The 5,728-nt window shown below is 38.5% G+C and overlaps 1 long non-coding RNA gene across 1 annotated transcript; it reads left to right on the top strand.

Annotated features, from left to right (window-relative positions):
- Positions 1 to 543: 543 nt before the first annotated feature.
- On the top strand, positions 544 to 5,005 carry LOC103623577. The gene is made up of 2 exons (XR_552382.2): positions 544 to 681; positions 4,672 to 5,005. It is a non-coding gene; the product is annotated as an uncharacterized LOC103623577 (long non-coding RNA).
- Positions 5,006 to 5,728: the final 723 nt, after the last annotated feature.

The raw sequence follows: 5,728 nt of genomic DNA, 5'->3' as shown, positions 1-5,728 counted from the left end.
GGGCCGATGCCTTCTGCTGACGTGGCAGCACAGACTGATGCGAGTCCAGAGGAGGGCAACGGAGCTGGGGAAGGGTCTGGAGCACAAGTGCTATGAGGAGCGGCTGAGGGAAATGGGGGTGTTTAGCCTGGAGAAGAGGAGGCTCAGGGATAAACCTTTTCACTCTCTACAACTACCTGAAAGGAGAGTGTACCCAGGTGAGAGGGTCATTCTCTTCTCCCAGGCAACTAGTGACAGGATAGGAGAGCACAAGTCTTAAGCTGTGCCAGGGGATGTTTAGCTTGGACATCAGGAAGAATTTCTTCACAGAAGGGGCAATTAGACATTGAAATGGACTGCCCAGTGAGGTGGTGGAGTCACCGTCTCTGGAGGTGTTTAAGGGAAGACTGTATGTGGCACTTTGTGCCATGGTCTGGTTGACGTGGTGTTGGGTCACAGGTTGGACTCGGGTCTTTTCCAGCGTAATTGATTCTGTGAAGTGTATTGTTTCTGCCGAGTCTCTTGGGCTGTTTGGTCCTAGAAGCTAAAGGAGTACTAACGTGTTGTTCGGTCTTTGTTTCCTTCTGTTGTCCATTAAAGGAAAAATGCCAGCTGCGGGACAAGGAGTGCAGGCCGTGCCACGTCCACAGGGACTGGTGGGATGTGGCGGTTCTACACTGAGGACTCTCCAGGGCTCAAAGTGTAAGTTGGATTAATGGGTAGTGGCAGGCTTGGGAGCTGTAGAGTTCCCTTGCTTATGTAGTCTTGCAGTCTTTGAATTAATAATAAATTCTCAGTGCTCTGGTGTGCATGGGAAAACTTGCTGAGTTGATGGCTGGGATGACATATTTAATCTGTAACCCCAGAGAAGTAGCTTTTAATGTTACAATGGTTTTTAAAAGGTAGGTACAAGTTATATTTTGTAATTGCCAAAGCTTACCCTAAGTGGTCTTGGAAGACTGTGAGCATCACTTTGAAGTTGAGAAACATCACTTGCCTCAGTGAATTTAGGCATCTATGGTCATGCTTTCATTCTCTTTTAAGTAAAAATTTTGGGGTTTGTTTTACAGTAGCTGTGTTGTGACCCTGTGCACCCCTTGAAAATACAATATAACTGATATACCATATGCTTGCATAATCTCTGGTGTTTTTATTAAAAAGCTGCAGATAAATTACTTTAGCTGAACTTGCCTGCCAAATAGCATGCCAGTACCTTGTCTATCTCCGTTTTTACAAGATGAATATTCTAAGATTATGGTCAAATACCTAGTAATATCCCTTAAACTATAAAGAGAGCCTAAGTTTTTACTTTTTTGACCAGTTTGAGTCATTTGGATGACTTTCCCAAACAAACTTTGCAGCCCAATACTTGGGTAACAAAGGTGTATTTCAGCTGATGAGTGCCTCCTAAGTTATATCCCAAGAGGGAATTCGTGCTTATTGTAGAATTATAGTTCGTGACCTCTTGTTCTTACTGGGTTGAAAAGTCTTGAGGTGCTCAGGGCTGACCCTGTTGCTTGGGGTTTTTTCTCAAATCTATTAATATTTTCTTTTGAAGTTCTTTAAGAGGGCTGCTGCTGGCTGCAGAAACAGAACACTTGGGGAAGGGCTGGTTATATGCTGCTTAGTGATTGTTCCATGAGTAATCCTTCCTTTGAAGTTGTCTTATGTGTTTTCATTTTCATATGTGCTTGACACTTCAAAAAACAAAATGTATCCAGCAAACCACTAAAGTAGTGCAGTTCAGCCTTGCTTACTGCATTCTGAGTGCGGAAAGGAGACAAGGCAAAAAAAAGACAATAAGCAGCAATAGTGTTCTAGAGCAAATCTGTGCAGATAGGCAGGGCAACTGTTTTCTCTGTTGTTTGGTCTACTATAGTTCAATTAAAAAATTCAGTTAAGCCAAACAATAAGAACCAGAAGGGTGTTAGGATTTTTTTTTAATAGACTTGTGATACAAGCTTTAACAATTTTGCTAGGTTTCCTTGTGAATCCTTTGATTTCACTTTTGGTGCTGAATGGCCATTTAGTTCTTATCTTCAGTGCAAGCAGATCAGTGAAGAGATTTTCCCATCTATTTATGTTGCAACACAGTGGTTCCCAATTTTAAGGTTTGGAACACTGGGAGTGTTTTTTTGAAGCTACTTTGGGTAACTGTATGCTCAGGCTTTTAATGGAAGAATCAAATCTGTAAAAGTGAGTTGCTTTTACGAATCACTCCATAATAGATATAACATTTTCTGAGCCATGGGTTGGTAGCAACTTTCTTGCTTACAGCTTTCCATGTATTTTTCTAAATTTTTTTTTTCTGTATCAACCAATTGTTATTATCTTTGTCGTGTTTAGTAGACTTTAAAGTGAGAATGGGTTATCGAGGGTTTGTGATTGCCTTGGTGAAGTGCTTCAGCTGAAACTGTTTTTAGAAGTGGTTGTGATCACTACTGCATAAAGCAATGTGAAAGCTTAGCCTGGTAGTGGTGGTGGGTGGGCTTTTTTGGCGTTTTTTCATATTGTTTAAAATGCAAGCTCTTAAAATTGCTATGAAAAATACATAAAACCGCCTGAAGACAGGCTAATTCATACTGGCTACAATGAGGGGAATTCTGCTCCAGATAAAAAAGTTTTTGTATTTTTATGTTGTGTAGAATTATGTTGATGCTTTGGGTATTTTGTATCTGTATTCAACATCCAAAATAATAAATATGTTGAATAGGCAAGTTGGTTCCCCTCAAGAAAGTTCCTTTATTTGCATTACAAGATGCTTCAAGATGTGTATGCCTTTAAAAACAACTATTAGCAAAAGGGAATTGTGGGGGATTTGGTTGAGAGTGGGATATGATATTTTTTCTCTTTAAAGCTTGGAGATTACATGCTTTGAAAAGAAAACTAAACCAAACTTTTCCTCTTTTTGGGTCACTTGGTAGCTGTGGTTCCTGTATCTTGTCTTGAGCTTTCCTGCTTAAAGAGCTATAGGCAGCATTTCTTGTGGGTAGAAAGTCAGTCAAATTGGGCTTGTGCCCAATGTGCAGCCTTATGACAGACATTCTGAGAATGCACAGTACCAAATCTTTAGAGGTGTCTGAATCCATTTATTTTTTTGTGGTGGGCTGAGCAGATGCAGGTGTGTGGAGGAGAATTGCAGGGTTTCAACAGGTTTTCTTTGGGACTGGGGCAAATGAGATATGTGTGTCAGAATTGGAGAGCTGATTATTCTCTAGGGGTTCAATGTCATCTGCATGTTTAAAAAACACACTGAATATACAGTCAGTCCCCACTGTTTATTTCCATGTAGTTCTGTTCTGATTATTGGTGCTCCTTTGTTCCTGAATGTCTTTGGCAGAGCGCAGCTTACCTATTCCTACTGCTAAAGGCTCAAATGAATTAAGTAGTAATTCAGATACAGTGTGAGGACTTTCTGCACCTAATATGATTATGATTTATACTATGTAGCATATAAACTTACATGCATAAATATATAAAAATAAATATAAATTATAGAGGAAATATATATATATATTTATATGTATAAATATATATAAAATGCCGGGGTTTGAGAATTGCATTCTATTGCTTAGTGAAAGATAGCCCTTGAAGGGGTTGCTTATGTAGTCACCATGTATGTGGACTTTGTTTATTTTGTTATTGGCTTATTTGCTAAATGCTTTATGTCTGTGTTCAGGGTTCTCCATACCAAAATAAGTATGATAGATAATAATTGAGGTTTAAAACTCAATGTAAGATTACAGTTGTGAACATTTGAAGTATGTGGATCATGATCTTGTAGAAAAATACGACAGTAAACTCTTTGAATCCCTTTTCAGTTTCCTTTTTTTTACTTTGTATTCAGGTAGCATTTACATGCTTATAATCAGTACCCTGGAGGGTAACACGGGCTGGATAACAGATTTCCCAATAGCATGTTGAAAATCAGAAATGAGATTGTTGTATGAAGTGAGTGGTACGAAGGAGTGTTGAGTGTGTGTAGTCATGTAATTGTTGTATCTCAGAACAGCATGAAACAGCTGATTGAAGCTATCAACATGCACCCTAAGATTAATCTGGTTTTTTAAAACATCACTATACAATTTCTAAACAATCTATAAAAGTAACAAGGAAAAAAATACTAGTTTATTCATTTGAGGTAAAGATTTAATGATGGAGCTTTGCCACTTGGTGTATGTTTTTCAAGAAAGCAGAAGTCCTCTCACCCACTGCTGCCATTGTTTTCAAATGAAATAAAACCCCTAAAATAAAACAGCTAATGAGAATTTTATGCCAAAATTTTAGTAGCCGCTAGAGGACTCTGTTGGTTTTTGCATCGGACTGCATCTCTGCTCAGGTGGCTATCTGAGTTGTAAACACAGAGGATATTTTTCCAGAGACTGTGAAAACAGTGATGCATAATAATGAACCATTAATGGCTTTTTAAACAACTGAGGTTTTTGTTACTCTCTTGTGCTTTTTAATGTACATTTAGGGTGTGTAGAACTGTCTTTAAAAACAGTGGCAGCAGCAGCAGTTTTTGATAGAGATGGCTATCTCATTTCTATGGGCTTTAAGGTATTTCTGTGGGAAGGGGAGTTTTCTTGTATGATTTCTTATGAGCTGATAAGCTCACTTGGCTGATAATGACTGGCCTTTGGGCAAGACAGGCTTCTTTTTTATGTTAATGTATTTTCTCTTTATTTTTAGTGGACCTGTTCCAGTTTTGGTCATGAGTCTTCTTTTTATTGCTTCTGTGTTTATGCTGCACATCTGGGGCAAATACACTCGTTCCTAGACTCAGCTGCCAACTTAAAGCATACATCTTGGACCAAAACTATGGTGGATCCTGGTTGTTCTTGGAGAGAGACTGGGGAAGCTTCCTATCACCTGTTGAAGTCCTGTCAACTTTGGCTATAATACCGAATTAATTTCTCAATTCGCTACTTGGGCAGCTTTAAAGCCTGTCATGGGTCATTTTATATTTGTATCTGTACACTTAGAATACAGGTATTGCAATAAAAGTTGTATATGGAAATAGAAAGAGTCTTAACTGTATTTTTTCCTCTTCCAGTATACCACAGCTAACACATGATACTTGTGGTTTTCATATATAATCACATTTCTGAGTAAACGCTATTTGACAGTTCAGACCAGATTCTCCCATCTCTACATTGCTATGTAATTTTATGCTAGAAGATCTTTTTTTGTGGATGGAAGAGACAAAATCAGGTTCTCAAACATGAGAAGGTAACCAACGTCCTTGTTGAAATAAAACTGAGGTACTGGTGCTGAGGTGGTTATATTCTTCTGTTAACTCCCAAAATATAGCTGTATTTATTTAATTTATTTCCTTAATGCAAGTTAAGCTTTACTCAGTGCTCATTATACATAAAAGATATATAAGTATGCTTGTTTTTTCAAACTGCACTTGAGGAACAACATGAACTGGTACCTAACTGATTTTAAAAAGAATAATTGCACAGCTGTCAAAGACATTTTTCACTCTCAGTCACATGGTGTGATTCTTGGGACTGTCCTGTGCAGGGCCAGGAGTTGGACTTCAGTGATCCTTGTGGGTCCCTTCCAACTTAGGATATTCTGTGATTTGATGACTGGAGGTCCAGACTCTTTCAAGGAGAATTAAATGGAATGGGAGGACTGGAAAAGCAATGACTACATTTTAAGTAACAGGACATGCAAATAGGCTGAGATACAGCTAAGTGTTGCTTCAGATAATCACTCCAGTTCTGGATGTTCTTTATTT

The sequence above is a fragment of the Corvus brachyrhynchos genome, unplaced genomic scaffold (genome assembly GCF_000691975.1).
Source record: "Corvus brachyrhynchos isolate BGI_N302 unplaced genomic scaffold, ASM69197v1 scaffold409, whole genome shotgun sequence".
Classification (NCBI taxonomy): Eukaryota; Metazoa; Chordata; class Aves; order Passeriformes; family Corvidae; genus Corvus; species Corvus brachyrhynchos.
The sequence above is the reverse complement of the archived record's forward strand: the minus strand, read 5'-3'. Positions and strand labels throughout refer to the sequence as shown.